The sequence below is a fragment of the Peromyscus californicus genome, unplaced genomic scaffold, assembly GCF_007827085.1.
Source record: "Peromyscus californicus insignis strain IS unplaced genomic scaffold, ASM782708v3 Scaffold_24__1_contigs__length_46423439, whole genome shotgun sequence".
NCBI classification, from domain to species: domain Eukaryota; kingdom Metazoa; phylum Chordata; class Mammalia; order Rodentia; family Cricetidae; genus Peromyscus; species Peromyscus californicus.
In genome coordinates this window covers 32,972,589-32,989,203 of record NW_026294535.1, presented here as the reverse complement: position 1 = coordinate 32,989,203, position 16,615 = coordinate 32,972,589, and positions in this window count along the sequence as shown.

The window sequence follows — 16,615 nt, the reverse complement described above, 5'->3', positions numbered from 1 at the left end:
CTTCTGCATAAATTGTACCCAAGGTTTTGCTGTGCTTTCTAGTAAGCCAAAAGATATGCAAAGCCTTGTGGTGCTGGAGAACGAATCAACCGTGTGCCAGGGTTAACTGCTCAATGTCTCTTCTGGGGCATTACATCACTTAAGGCAGAACTCATGAAAGGTATTTACAGTCCAGATGCTGCTGTATTTCCCACGTGTCCCCCACAATAAACCTTTGAAACTAACAACCAAGTGTTTTAAGACTACTTTTCCTGGTATCTTTTGAAAATTATAAATAGGACCTCTAACGGCGCTGGGCATTTGCTCCCTGGCTGAGAGTGGAGTAGACCCCTCTCCTGTGCCAGGCCGGTGCTGGCTATTCAGTGAAGCCCTTGCAGGCTCACCTCCCTCATTTCTCTCTCTTCCTGGGAGTCTGTGTGCTTTAGAGTTGGTAACTGCTGAGCCAAGGTCACTGCAAATACCGGGTAAGTACTCGGCACACCAGGGCAGTGAGTGACAGGCTCAGGAGATGCTGGGGATACTTTGAGCCGGAACACAGCATTCCAAAGGTTCAAAGCTCCTAAAGACTATTCTTATTATTATTCTGGTTGTTTCAAGTTGACAATCTGACCTCCCTCACTCCAGAGATGCTACTTAAAAAGCCAGATCCTGTGCAGCAGCCACAGGGCATCTGTTTTTTTCAAACTCACTTCCAGTTTCTGGCTGACAGTGTGTTTATGAAGGCAAAATGATTCCCTAACACATGGCAAAAGATTCATTCGGAAACATGAAAACAAAACAAAAACTGTTGTTTCTCCATTTCCTGTAGACCTTGAAGTTTTAATAGCTTGTTTTCTGAGCAGGTAAACTACTCATATCAGAGGAAGAATTGTGAGGGCTGTAGACATGGCTCATCAGTTAAGAGAGCTTGCTGCATAATCTTGAGGACCAGAATTTGAATCCCAGGACCCACGTAAGGAGTGGGGCTTCAAACATATAACTATAACCCAGTCTCAGGGAAGAGACAGGAGGATCACTGGGCCTTGCTGACTTCCAGTCCAGCCAAGAAAAGGAAGACTCAAGTTCAAGGAAAGACCCTTCCTCAAAGGAATAAGCAGAAAAGCGACAAATAGGACACACTTGATGTTCTCTTCTAGTCTCTGCACACATGTACAAGCACACATACCTACATGTGCACGACACACAAATAATAAATGGGTGAGGGGCTGGAGACATAGGTCAGCTGCCATTAAGGGCTCCAGAGGACCCAGGTTTAATTCCCACCCACCATAGCACATTTCACAACTGTCTATAACTCCAGTTCCATGGAATCTGATGCCCTCTGCTGGCCTCTGTGAGTACCAGATACACTTGTGATCCATAGACATGCATGCTGGGAAACATAAAATTTAAAAGTAAGCATATAAATAAATAAATCATGATTAGAACAACAACAAAAAACCCAGGAATTTTGATGAGAAAATTTCATTTAGGAAACCTTCCTCATCTTTCCGATAAATAAGATATCTCTATGACTTCAACATTGGACCGCTTAGTGGAAAGTATTCTAGAATCAATATAAAAAGGATTTCACTTAATTGTGCAAGATTATCACCCTTCAATTTAACTGAAATCTCCCCTGAATTCAAACTGTTTCACAAATCCCATCTCATTTTCAATTGCAACCAAACTAAACGATGTCTAGCTTGTGTGTTTCTGAAAGTGAAGCTTGAGAATGGCCCCTTCCGTTCTTCTAAAGCTTTACTTTTATAAGGCTAAAATTGTATTCACAATAATTTAAGGGATATTTTGACCGGAGGACGGCTGGTGTCTATGTCTTACCTATCCCAATTTTTTTAAAATAATTTCTTAGTATGGAAAATAAGGGAGAGAGACAACCTGCCGAGAACACAGACAAGCAGAGGACAAGGAACAGTGAACAGCAGAAGACTGGATAGAAAGACAGACAAACTGATCTCAAGAAATACAGACAACAAAGATGGGGAGATGAGGAAGGGAAGTGGAGTTGGTAAAGACGGCGCCAGAGCAGCCAGTTGGGATTAGTGTCTTTCTCTACATCTTCCAAAATCCAGATGAGGCACAGGAGCACAAGCCAACAACATCTTCCCCTCATCATCAAACCTGCTTTCTAGGTCCCTTGGTCTGAGTTCTACTCAACTGGCAAGGCAGGGGATTACACAGGTAACTTCAGAACACTGAACACCCCTTCAGACACTAAACAGCCCGTCTCCCAAAGCCAAATGACTACAGACCAGCATGAGCTAACCTTAATTTCATTCTCACTCTGGATAGCTTCTCTCTGAGCCAATTAATGCTAGATGAGGAGACATTTTAGGTGGGGCTTGTTCTTCATGGAGGGAGGTGTAGATAAGCTGGCTTTGGGGGAGAAGTTTGATTCACCCAAATAAACTTTCCTCTTATTAATTTTCTTTTTAAGGACCTCTATCATCTTTAGAAAGGCAGATTTGAGGTCCTTTTTTGTGCTTCAGTTATGTTAGAATACCCAGGGCCTGCTGTGATCAGAGAGCTGAGATCTAGTGGAGACCTACTGTCCTGGCTGTTACTGACTTTTTTTCACTGCTGTCTCGGCATCTGGGAATTGGTTGATTACAGGCCTAGATGCTGATTTCTGGATTTGTCTTTGTTTAGTAGGGTTTTGTTCCTTGATCTGTTTCCTCTCTGGATTTTCAGAGTGTGATGTTTATGTGTTGCCCATCTCCCTGGCCCTGGCTCAGCTGGCGTGTGCCCAGGGAATGCTTACTGGTGCTGGAAGTTGGGTTATTAGGATGAATTGGAGGAAGGAAGGGTAGAGGAGAAGATCTGTGTGATCAGTTGGGCATGGGGTCCAGGTTTTCTGCTTACAGAGCTGGGGATGAGATTGGGGGATTGGATCTGAGGAAGAAGACAGTAGATTCGCTCATCTGTGAGCTTACTCGTCTGCATTCATGTGGTCAAAGGACAACCTTGGGTCTCATACCTCGGATGTCATCTGCCATTTCTTTAAAGACAGGGTCTCTCATTAGCATAGAACTCACCTAGTCAGCTAGGCTGGCTAACAAACCACCCCAGGAATTTGTCAGTCTCTACCTCCCAACCACTGGGACTATCAGTACAAACTGCCATACTTGGTATTTTGTCTTCTTTTTGCCATTAATATGATTCACAGAGATCAAACTCAGGCTGTGGTACTTGCAAATACTTAAAGGCAAGTGCTTTTAGCAAAATGAGCTATCCTCCAGCCTCCAAATAGTACCCTTTCTTAGAGATAATTCTAGTGATGGAATATGGATTATCTCCATATTTTAATTTTATGCTAAGCAATTTTGTTTAGATGTCAAAACATTTTAAAATTTTTCACTGAAAAAATTATTCTGTCTATTCAATATTTTTAATATTGCTAATTATGCAATTGTAGTTCATGACAAGCATAAGAGTACTTTCATTGTTCTGATAGCCTTTTTAAGTATATTCATACACCATCTCTAAGATATTTGACAAACATACAGTGGGATCATTCCTTGCTAAAGGAACCTGGTCAGGTCTGGACCCCTGTGTCCTGCTTACAGAATATAAACAGTTTTCAAAATTAACAACCTTGGGAGCTGGAGAGATGGCTCAGCTGTTAAGAGCAGTGGCTACTCTTCCAGAGGACCCGGCTTCAATTCCCAGCACCCACATGGAGGTTACAACTGTCTGTATCTTTAGTTCTAGCACGCAGACATACATGCACGCAAAACACCAATGTACATAAAATAAAATTATTTTTAAAAATTAGCAACCTTATAGAAAAATAAGATTTTATTTAAAAAATAACAATTAGAACACACTATTTTCTACTTCACAATTAAGAAAATAAAAAGTATGTATCACTGGGCGGTGGTGGCACATGCCTTTAATCCCAGCAGTTGGGAGGCAGAGCCAGGCAGATCTCTGTAAGTTCAAGGCCAGCCTGGTTTATAGAGTGAGATCCAGAACAGGCACCAAAACTACACAGAGAAATCCTGTCTCAAAAAATCAAATAAATAAATAAATAAATAAATAAAAATAAAAACTATGTATCTAGCACCAAATTCTTTTTTTTTTTTTTTTTTTTTTTTTTTTTTTTTTTTTTTGGTTTTTTTTTCGAGACAGGGTTTCTCTGTGTAGCTTTGCGCCTGTCCTGGAACTCACTTGGTAGTCCAGGCTGGCCTTGAACTCACAGAGATCCGCCTGGCTCTGCCTCCCGAGTGCTGGGATTAAAGGCGTGCGCCACCACCGCCCGGCTAGCACCAAATTCTTAAAGCTTTCCCCCAGTTTTTGAATAGATTGTGAAGAGGAAAAGAAAAATGGAGATCTTACAAATCTTACATCAATCCTGGAACAGACTAGTCCTTGCTATAAGCAAAACATGCTCCAAATTATGATCAAATTCACTTCCCCCCCTTGGACCATGGTTTTTGTTTCTAAGCTGAGTAATGTCCTTGGGTGTAGACCAAACAGCCCAGGTAATTTTCTTACTAAAAAATATTCCTTCCTACCCAACCATTGCTGAAATGTGTGTACGTTTGCAAAGTGAACAGAAGAAATGAAGTATAATTGGAACTCTATTTTTCTTATTTTGCAGAACACCTTATATTTTACTAGCAGAATTACCAAAAACACTTGACAGAAGAAAAATGTGGTTTCATCTCTGTGTAAATCAGAGACCGAAGCGTCGCCATGGAAAATGAAATTCAGGCTTCGAGATTAGGGGTTCAATACTGGTACTGTTCCTGCTGTCTGCCCTCGCTCTGCCTGCATCTGGGGCTGGAGCGGAAGTCATCTTATCAACCCTTTCCTCTCGATAATCTCCTTTCTAACTGCTCTTCCTGACATAGACCATTAGTGTGCACCCAATTAGAAAGTCTAAACTGCATTTCCTTGAGCAGTATTGACATCCAGTGGAGACTTGGAATAATTACAGGTGTGTCAAAACTGCTATGGACTGGAGCCCAGAATGGATGGCTGATTTGAGATATCACACATTTTTTAGTTACATGCACATTAGAATATAATCTAACTACATCATGTCTCCCTTCTCTTTCCTCCCTCCAAACCCTTCCACGTACTTTCTCTACTTCTAATGCATGGCCATGTTTTCCATTCATTGTTGCTACATGCATATATGTATATACAAATAGGTTCCAAAATCTGCTTCGTTTGTATAATGTTCTTGTGTGTATGGTTTCAGCACTGACTGTTTGTGATTGGATATCCAGTTGGTGTGCTCTTCACTGGGTAGGACAACTTCTTCCACATTCCTAAGTTGCCAGTAATTTTTTACATAGGGTTTTACACTGTCCTTTATTTTTGTTTTTCACTATATCTCTCACTAGCCACTCACAGAAGACCATATAAAGCAGTTAAACATTATGGACACATGGAAAGTGGGAAGGCGGGATCGATAAACAAGTACCAGGGAAATATTTTCTAAAAGGAAAGCAAGGGCAAGAGAAAAGAATTTCAATGAAATGAAGGAAACATTCCTCCACAGTTGGAAAAGTTAGTCAGCGTATGCTAGCTATAAAATCCCTCTTGCAATTCCCCATTGGTCTGTGACTTGTTTTGTGGGCTAAGTGGCTACCCATCTCATGCTGTGTACTAAGTCTGTGGATATGGATTTAATATGCAAGGGGAAAAGAACGTAAGAGGGATGCCTGGATGGAAACCCACCTGTTTGTGAAGTTCGGGAGACACTACAGCTCAGTGTTGTTTGCCTATCTTACAAATTTCTGAACAGGACTCCTCCATTCACTAAAGGTGGAGGCCTGAGGATAAAATTTTGTTCAGTAAAACACACTTTATTGTAAGCTTGCTTGATTTCAATCTTAGTATTTCTTCTCAGATACATCAGCTTATTTTCTTTTAAGTTCCTGAACTTTTATAGACCATTCCAATGACATCTCCAAATGACTCTAATGCCAGAGATTCAACTTTCCAGCCGTCTCTCGATGAGATTATCGGCTTAAGGCTTTGGAAAGTCCAAAATGATGTTGTAATTTCATTCTGCATTCTCTTGAGTATGCTTGCATCTCACATAAGCTTGGGTAACTGATTCTTCTGTTAACCATCCTATGCAAACACTCTAGATTCAAGAAGACTGGATGCCTAAAAAGTAAATTCTTGTTTGTCCTGGGCGTAGGTACGGAGGAAGCATTTTTGTAGAATATTAAGCAGAATATTGAAATTTACATTTTCTATTCATATCATTATCTGTGGCTTATAAAGATATGTATTTTCAAAGAAAATTTGGAAATCAAAGTTTTAAAGTCAGAGAATAAATTAAAGCTCCCAAGATTTTTTCCATGTTTTTATTGAAGCATCTGCAGAATCACTCAAAAAAAGAAACCACGGTAATAATGGTCTAAACAAATGGGTATGTGTCATTTCATATTTGTGACTAGAGGGTTTAAGGAACCATTGCTGGTCAGCCTGAGCTAAATATTGTCTCAGGAAGGACTTCTGTCAGAAACCATATGGCTCCATCCCAGTCTGACAGCTGAGCTTCAGCCACAGGGTGAGACAAGCTTCCTGTTGGGTCCGCTTTATTCTTTAGTCTAAATGAGCTAGGATATTGACTAGCTTCACCCTTCAATTCCTTTCTCCCATCCCGAAGGCACTGGTCTCACTTTCTGTCACAGGATTTCATCAGCTCTAGCCTTCCTCCTGTCTCTATGTCTGCATTTGTTTTAATATTTGATTCCAGTTTGACCGCTTAACATCACCTCTCAAATCTTGTTTTTCCTCCTCATCTTTTAACCCACAGGTCAATTGGGTCAATGTTGACCCACCTTTGTGACGATCCTCAAACCTCATTCTAACTCAAATACCTCAGATATATGAAGTTATGTAAAGTGACCATATTAAAAAAAATAACAAAGCAAAAATAAGCAAAACACGAGTGCAGAGAGACTTAAGTGAGAAATATTGGGCATCCTTAGCATGGTAACCTTAAGGAATGGCACAGATACACAAAGCTGAATTCTAGAACTATCCCAGCCTTTAGCAGGGGCAGTAAAAACAATGAATTGCTGTGGGGAATCACAGCAGTGAAGCAGTAGGCACATTCCTTCCAGTAATACACCAGAAAGCATAAAAAGCGACAAGTAGCGTACGGGAAGATGTCAGATGTGCAAAGTAGAGCATGACTCTAACTGAAAAGTAACACTGATTTCTAGAAGAAGGGCAAAGATTATAAATCAGAACCGTTTCTAGCACTGAAAACAAAATAAAACAGGAAACTGAATGTGAGGTTTGCTACAGCACTGTTTAAAAATCAGGATTAGTAATCAAACCTCATAAAATCTTCAAACTTGAAGAAATATGAGAATTTTTGAAACTTCCAAGTACAAAAGTAAGCTTTATTTGAAAGATGTTCAAATCAAGAAGTTCGGAGACCCCTCCCTGAGCAGGAAGACAGTGGGAAGCTGCCTCCTCGACCCGACAGCCAGGGTTTCTGACTCTGTGGCTCACGAGCCACTGCATGTGAATGTTAGGAAGCTCTCTGTCTGCACTTGGGGCCTCAGACTTCAGAGGTCACTTTGAGGCATTCTCTAGAACTCACAGGCTCTGATACAAATTCCTGAATGGGAATAAAAACACGATCATCAGAAAAATTATCTGTGGGGATATGAGGAATGGAGATATGAATGAGGAAAATAAGGTATGGATTCATTGATGGGCGAGAGATGAAATGTCAAAGTTTTCATATGGAACTACTGGATATTGTTAAGATAGGGATAAAGAAAGCCAAAATTACTAAAATTCCTCAATACATTATTGAGTTATTGCCTTATTAGCAATGCTAGTAGTTGGTACAGTGATTTTTAAATTCATGGTTTTTAATGCCGATAGTATTTGTGGAATTCTAGCTATTTTGTGAACTGTTGAAAATGTGATATGCACCTTCTGTATCTTACCTAAAAATCCATCTTTCACATCTTAGTTCAAGTTCAACAAGGATAGGTACAGTGCCTGGCTTCTGGTACTGACTTGGTTCAAGGTCATGCATACCTAAGAATTAGGTAAAATTGTTTTGGGTGATGAGTCACAGCCAGGGTCAAGAAGACCATGGGTGGCTTGTTTTGTTTTGTTTTATTTTGTTGTTTTTCATAGGGGTTGAAGTTTTGACCTCACATATAGCACTTCCACAAAGGTAGACCAAAACTTATTGAAATTTTTAACTAATGAAGAAAGCTTGAGTTTTACAGCATGCATTAGCAAATTACATCACCAGGAGCCAAGTTAACTTTGTCTTGGTTAAATTAGCATTTCCAAGCAAAACAGATCATAATATTTCTGTGTAAAATGCCTGTGGGCATGTGTAATATAGTATACTTGCTTCCATGGGACTACATTACAGTAATAAAGTGAGTTTTGCAGGTAGTATACAAATAGTGAATGCATAATGAATCTGAATGCTTATTCTATGGCAGGCCTACGCTTTCTAAGTCTTCATTTATTGCTCACAACATCATTCCATAGTAGTTCTTGTCATTATTTCCATATAATAGATAGGAAAACTGGGTTAATTATTAAATCACTCTGGACCAACATTATGTATTGTAAATGACAAAACAAGAATCCGAACTCTTGAAGACCAACTGAAGATAGACTGTGAGCAGAGAATTTTATTATGTGTGTGTTTAACTTAATGATAAATGTCTTTTTATCACACAGTTAAAAGAGGATCCAGCAAACAAAAATGTTCATCCTATATCCTGGCCGTTCCCTAAACTCTTAACAACCTCAAGACTCCATTTATAGCAGGCATTATAGAAAATGATAAATATGACACACTTCACATCAATAGATGGCTGACAATTAGAAAAAAAAACAGACAAGCCAATAAAACAGCCCACTATAATCCATACAGAAATAGGTGCAGAGGTTTTGGAATTTTAAATTATTTCACAATTCATCAGCAAAGATTAACACCCAACAGGATAGAAGCTTGTTCTAGAACTGGTTCGGAGTCCTGGCGGTCCCCACTGCTCTGGAGTCATCCTTCCTGTGCTGGAACACGGGGTGATACCGGAGACCTTGAGGTAAGGCAGGGTCTTGGGACACAGGAAGCTCAAAGCAATGGGGCATGCCTAGATTGCACAGAGGTATTTCTGTGTTTTAGGAAGTGATGTGGCCATTCAGTAGCCACATCAAGTCTATATACCTCACAGTGATTCTTGTGTGTTGATGTATCATAATCTCCTTTCAGTCTGTCCACTGAAGGCTACAAAGCCCTTCCTTAAGGGTAGGGTTCAAAACACAGAACTAGGAAGTTGATTTCTCTGCCACCTACTCTGCCCAGCTTTCCCACCCTTCAGCAGGCTGCCCCATCTATCTCGATATTTTCATAGGTCACACGTCATTGTGACACAATGATAAGGAGATCTACAAGTGAACATCTGAAAATCTCATAGCTCTTGATATGTGGTGCTTAATCTCTGTTTTCAGCCTGGCTGGATGAATATTAATATTCTAGGGAATATTGGTATAGCGTGCTCCTAGATGTATCTTGAGGAGACAATCGGCTTGTAGGTCAACAAGCTGAGTAAGATCTCCCCTGAATGTAGGTTGTACCATTCAATAAATCAGGGGCCCAAAAGCTATCAAAAAATGGAAGAGAAGGAAAAATCATGCATATGCATTCTCAACTCTTCTCAAGAGAATTCCTTCCTTCCTATTCTCATCACATCATACTCTTTAACTTTGAAAAAAGAATTTCTATGGAATATCTTTGGCCTTCTGTTTTGGATTGTGGCTACATCATTGGTACCTCTTGTTAGACATTTCCAAATTATTAGAATGAGCAGTTCATGGCTTTGCAGCCTGTAGTAGACTATTCAGCCTTTGATCATATAAATCACTCTAAAATCTATTTGAGTAAATATGGACACATGAATGTATGCACATAAACATATGTGTATATATACATACATGAATACATTTATATGTGCATATATATTGATATATATATATGGATTAGTTGACAGATGGCTAGAAAATTGGTTCAGCATAAAATTACAGATATGAAACTTGTAAATCAACCCATGATTTTTTGAACATTATTGTATCAACCTTAAAACAAGACCATATTTTGATACATTTAAAAGCCCTCTTCATATATATATGAAAAGAAGGAAATAAATTATTACCTTAAATATCCAATCCATATAGAGGTGAACTTCACTTCAGGAATGACTGATTAGGGACTAGAACACTGATAGAACTAGACTTTGTTATTTCTGAATACTGGCCTCATTCTTTCAAAAAACAAACCAACAAATAACAACAACAACAACAACAGCAAAACAACAAACTTTCTCCACGTGATTAAAACTTTGTTATAGTAATATCAATTAAGTCTACTTAGACAAACTCTAGAGGTAGACTCTGGACAGAAGTTTATCACATACTCAATAGATATGCATGTTTGGAAAGGGGAAAGTATTTCCCCCGAAGAAAGAAAATGTATGAGAGTTGAGGCATTGGGAGAAAATATCAATTAAACAGAATAATAAGTGCAATGTGATTTGATACAAAATTCTGAGTGTTTGAGATTTTGTCTCATATTAGTGAACTTCAGATTCCTAAAGGGAAAAAAGTGAGAATATGTATAAAAGTTTGTCCTTTATAGTGTATTCTGAAAGTGTTGTAGCTTGGAGATTCTGCAGGATGGGTTGCAGTGTGGTAGATCAATATTATGTATTTCTACAGAGACACATCCAGGACATAGGGTCTTTCTAATCCTAGGACCTAGTATCACGTAGAGCTACCAGAAGCTTCTTAGGACATACATCACTGACCATCAATACAGACTGCTTGACTTAGTAAGTGTGGGATAGATTCCAGGAATATGAACTTTGAACAGGTTTCCAAATCAACACTGATGCTATTGTTCCTGGGACCACATTTATTGCTCTCTACACCTGTGGGGATTTTTCATCATTCAGCTAATGGCTGGGAAACAGGATGACCTAGAGGAGGCTCATGTGCTCCTATCCACATAACTCAGAGGTAACCATCGTGACCTTAGGAAATAAGAGAAAAGTCAACCTTCCTAGATACTGGAACTGTGAGAAATGCACTCTAGCAGTGTGCCGAGGAGGGATGCAAGCAAAGATAATTTGGGATCATTAATAGTTAATGTCACAAAGGATCACTAAACTGGAAGCTTAAAATAAAACATGAAAACCCCTTTCATGAGCAAAAATGGGTGATTTGCTCACTGAACTATAGATTGAAAAAATGCTATTTTTAGTGTTAGTCACAGAATATTTTGATATTACTATTGAGCTGTTTTTTCATTTAAGAAAATACAAAGATTTCAAAAAGTTCAGGGTGGACTTACTGGGTCAGTTGCATACACCATGCAAACTTTCTTTGGCTTATTTGAAGCACATTTAGTTGGCATAAAAACTTTTTGGAAGTAAGGAGATTATGGTTATGAAAGGAAAGTAAGTATTCATAGAGGTCATTAAGAATTATCGTCTGAGGACTGGAAAGATGGCTCAGAGGTTAAGAACACTTGAGGGCAGGGTTTGGTTCCCCACATTCACATGGTGACTTACAACCATCCCTAACTCCAGTTACAGGGGATAAGATGCCCTCTTCTGGCCATAATGGGCACTGCATTCAAACTACGCACATACATAGATCACATAAAATACAGACCTTAAAATAAATAATCTTGGAATAAATAGAATTATCTTCCATTAGAAAGTATTTATAACCTTTTTTCAAGTTTGGGGGATCACAGTTCATTTAATTTTTTTTGTTAAAACTTCCTTGATTTTCACTAATACAATAAAAGCTGGGGGTTAAATTATCTTGCTGTTAATTATTATATGAATAAGTGGCTGTAAATCATGTACACCATTATGTTACTGATATGGTACCAGATTCATAACAGCAGAAGTCATGTGGCAATTACCTCCCAAGTTGTTAGCTCCCTTCACCTGTTGAATTCTTCTGGCTGCCATTTGCTGGCTGAATTTGCTTTCAAATGCAAAAGAATTGTTCTTGGGTCCTATTCTTAACTCTGCATCCGCTCACAAGGGAAGGAAAGCCCCAGACTGTTTCCATGCAGAGAGAAACATTGGTTCCTCACTGTGGACCTGCAGTTGCTTTGATCCTCACTCCAGTTGACTATTTCATTTCTACGTGGTTGAGCTTTAGATTTATCTTGGGTTATAATTCCTTTGAATGACAATCCAGGATTATAAGATGTGGAAACAATAGTGCTGTGGGATGTTCTGTATGTCAAATGTGTTGCTCTTATGGTTAATAAATAAAACACTGATTGGCCAGTAGCCAGGCAGGAAGTATAGGCGGGACTAACAGAGAGGAGAATTGAGAGAACAGGAAGGCAGAGGGAGAGACACTGCCAGCCACCGCCGTGACAAGGGAGATGTAAGGTACCGGAAGGTCATGAGCCATGTGGTAACTTATAGACTAATAGACATGGGTTAATTTAAGATAGAAGAATTAGATAGCAAGAAGTCTGCCACGGCCATATAGTTTGTAAGCAATATAAGTCTCTGTGTGTTTACTTGATAGGGTTTGAACAGCTGCGGGCCTGGCGGGTAAGAGAGATTTATCCTGACTGTGGGCCAGGCAGGAAAACTCTAGCTACACAATAGACTTCTTGATGCCTTTAATTAACTCAGTGTCCTTTGCAGATTTTGTCCAAAGCCACAAATTGTAGGGTTTGTAAAATTTTATTAACACACACACACACACACAGAGAGAGAGAGAGAGAGAGAGAGAGAGAGAGAGAGAGAGACAGACAGACAGACAGACAGACAGACAAAGAGAGAGAGAGAGAGAGAGAGAGAGAGAGAGAGAAGAAAAATTTGAGAAACTTAGGTCAATTTTCAGGCTACCCAAATATATTTAACTTCTACAAGTAATTTAATATTGTGATATATTAAATTAGTATGAACTCATTATTTGGAACATGCTTTTGAGGGTTAGTTTTTACTTACAGCGCAAGCTTAAAGGTAGGATATAACTGAGTCCATTTCCATAAGAGATTTATAAACCAGCAAACCCAAAGGATAGTTTATATGAATGTGTAGTTCTCCTTATCCCTTTCTTAATATGTACTAATCTATAATTGGCCTTTGAGAGGCAGCCAAGGCTTTGCTATCACGAGACTCCAGGCTCAAATATTGTCTCAGCTTTACTAGCTGTGGGTTTGTGTGGTTAATTGAGTCTTTCCAAACATCAGTCTCATCAACAGCCAATAGAAATAAAACTGTGAAAAAGGCAACCATCTTTACTGCATATGCCTGAGTGTGGAAGCATGTTGAACAGGCATCATTGACAGCTGTGATTCTGGTTGTGTTTGTATTGATTCAATGCTGAGCCGAGGATAAACATCACAATGTAGGTTCCGTGCCCAAGTCCTGTTTTATTGGCCCACCATCTCCTAATGTTGGCGCTCGCCTGGCTCACTCATCTGTCCATTTCCATACTTCACTCCACCTTTACTTCTAGTTCAAGGCTCTGTCCCATTCTGGGCGATCTTATGGAGATAGACTTCCAAGATGGAGCCCGACCAGGAGGATCAGAGTTTCTTTGAGGCTGACAATGGCTCTTAAATTTTTAAAATCATTTTTGGGGCTGGAGAGATGGCTCAGCAGTTAAGAGCATCTGACTGCTCTTCCAGAGGTCCAGAATTCAATTACCAGCAACCACATGGTGGCTCACAAACATCTGTAATGAGATCTGGTGCCCTCTTCTGGTCTGCAGGCATACATGCACACAGAACGCTGTATACATAATAAATTAAATTAAAAAAAAATCATTTGTATGTGTATATGTGGAGACTAATCCCAGCCCTTCACCCAAATGCAGACCAATCCTGGGTATTTTTTGAGGCATTTGTTGAAGCATCTTTGCAAGCACTATCTTGACCTTGTAGGGTAACACAGACCTTGATTTAAAAAAAAAAAAAATGAGGCAAAGCTTTTGTTTTGTGTTAACTATTTAGGGATCTCCAGCAAGACACCAACTTTCCTGAATCCAGGTTACTGATATATTTTTTAAAAGGGTAATGTTTTCTTAAGGATGACTTTGGGGCTAGAGAGATGGCTCACTGGTTAAGACTACTTACTGCTCTTGCGGAGGACTCTGGTTTGGTCCCCAGCACCCATGTGGCAGCAAGTCATAAACTGTAACTCCAGTTCTAGGGGATCTGTCACCCTCTTCTGTCTTCCAAGGGTACCATGTGTATGCACACACACACACACACACACACACACACACACACACACAGAGTGCACAGACATACATGTAAAAGGGAAATAAATACATTTTTAAAAAACGTGTGCTTAGATGGATTTAATAGGGTAAAATAGCTCAGAGATATTGGGCAGATACGGTATACTACCAAATGTTCTAAATACTTTGACTTGATTCATCCTTATAGTAACTTTTGAGGACAGCTTGTCCCTTATTGTACATAAAGTTCAAGCGGTGGGAGCAATTTGTTCAGTATTATATAAGCATGGGTTTTCATACCTTCTGGCTCCAGAGTCTGTATACTTATCATGCATGCCAGGGGCTTGGATCACTGAGGCTGTAATTATCCATCAAAGAAAATCACAAATTTACTAATAGTCTTTATGATTTAGACAAGGAAATGTTACTACGGAAAAGGAACATCAATCTCAAAAAGAATTTATATTTGGTTGGAGTACCCTGTATTTAAGGTTCCAGGTCATTATATCTGGGCAAGCTCTCTAAGCTCCTCATAATATGGGGGACTCCTTTTGTGGCAGGACTCCCTCTCTACCATACTTGGATAGTGTCTCTAAGCCCAGATGGACACCTGACCCTTTTGGAGGATGACCTTGCACAAAAGCTCCCTGCATACTCTATATGACTCAGCACACAAGCTCCCCCTCTTCCCTCCCATGGGCTCTGGGGTTTAAATTGGCATGCAACCAATGTTTGTCTGTCCTCAAACAGGGTCCCCGTATGTAAATTAGGTGGATTCCCTCCCTTGTTCGTCCATGCCCCCCACGCCACCCCCCACCCCCACCCTTGACCTAGGCCTTATAAATCAGCCTCACTGCTTCAATAAACTCAGCTGTCTCACTGAAGCTGACGCCCTGAGGTTCTCTGCATCCTACTCACAGCCTTACAAGCCCTGCTCACCACTTCGGCTCCCTTTGGTCCTTGTAGCCTGGGGGCCAAGGGGCCACGAGAAAAAGGGAGACCCCACAATATCTGAGCCCTGCTGTGCATGACTCTAACTATGTGGTCTTTGCTCCCAGGTTGTTTCCTCGTAGGGACGGTGAGAATGCTTGCGTCTAACTTTCAAAGCTATTTGAGAAATCGAGGAGACACTGGCACGCCCTTCCTGCTTCCCGGCCTCCAGTCTCCCTGGGTTTGTCGTTGCAGCGGTCTTACTTACTCTCTCTACACCAGGACCTGAAGTACTCATGGATAAAGAAGCACCTCTGGGTGTTTGTCTGCCAATGGGTGAGCGGGGTACTAAACCCAGACCCTAACACATGCTAGACAAATGTCTACCATGAAGCTACATCCCCAGCCAGCTTTCTGTTTACTTTTTGAAATGGAGTTTCAATCAATTGTGTAGTTTGGCCTTGAGCTCATTCAGTAGCCACTATAGGCCTTGAATTTGTCGATTATTTTGCCCCTACCTTCTGAATGGTCAGGTTGACAGGCCTAGGCTACATAAGGCCAAGCCAAACCTCTTAATAAAACTTGGCTGTGCTTGTCTTCATCATTCCTTTTGGAAATGTACAAAGACAGACACCAGCTGATCTAAGACATGGTCTTCTTGATGGGGGATTTATTTTAGTTCTGTCCCAGTCGTATGGAGAGCTGCACTGAGTGAGGGCCAAAGGAACTGCCTCAGTGTGCCAGAGAATACAAATCAAGGTCACCCTCTAAGTAGTGGGGCATAATGACCTGACCATCACTGTTTGCCCAACAGTGTTTTTAGAAAAGGATCTAACTGAATTTTCTCAAATTAAACCCTGCCAACCTCCTCTACTTTGTCAAATTTGGGAGAAAGTTCTCTTTGCTCAAAAGGACTGCAAAGGGTAATGTCTGGTGTATTTATTTGGTATCAAAGAGAAAAAGAACAAACACCTTCAGATCTTAACCTCCAGTCAATTTTAGCCCACCCCAAACCTCCGAAGTGCTTAAATATGTTGCACAGCAACCATTCATAAGGAATAAGATTAAATATACTATACAGTAACCATTCGTAAGGAGTAAGATTAAATACGTTGTACAGCAAGCATTCGAAAGGGATAAGATTAAATACATTGTACAGCAAGCATTCATAAGCAATAAGATTTAACAAGGTTATAACTAAGTAATCTACACCAGAGACCCACAGTGAAAACAACAGTCACAGATTCCTACCTGCGACATACTCCAGGAGACTTTGGTTTCCATCAAAACCTAGCCGGTGTGCAAACGGCTGTCTAAAAACGGCCTCTAGGATGGATCTTTGCAGGAGCACTTAATCAGCTGTTGCAGAACCAACAAGGGTGAGACCAAAGGCTAGGCAGGCATTGGAGGATTTGAGTAGGATATGAATGTTTCCTATGCC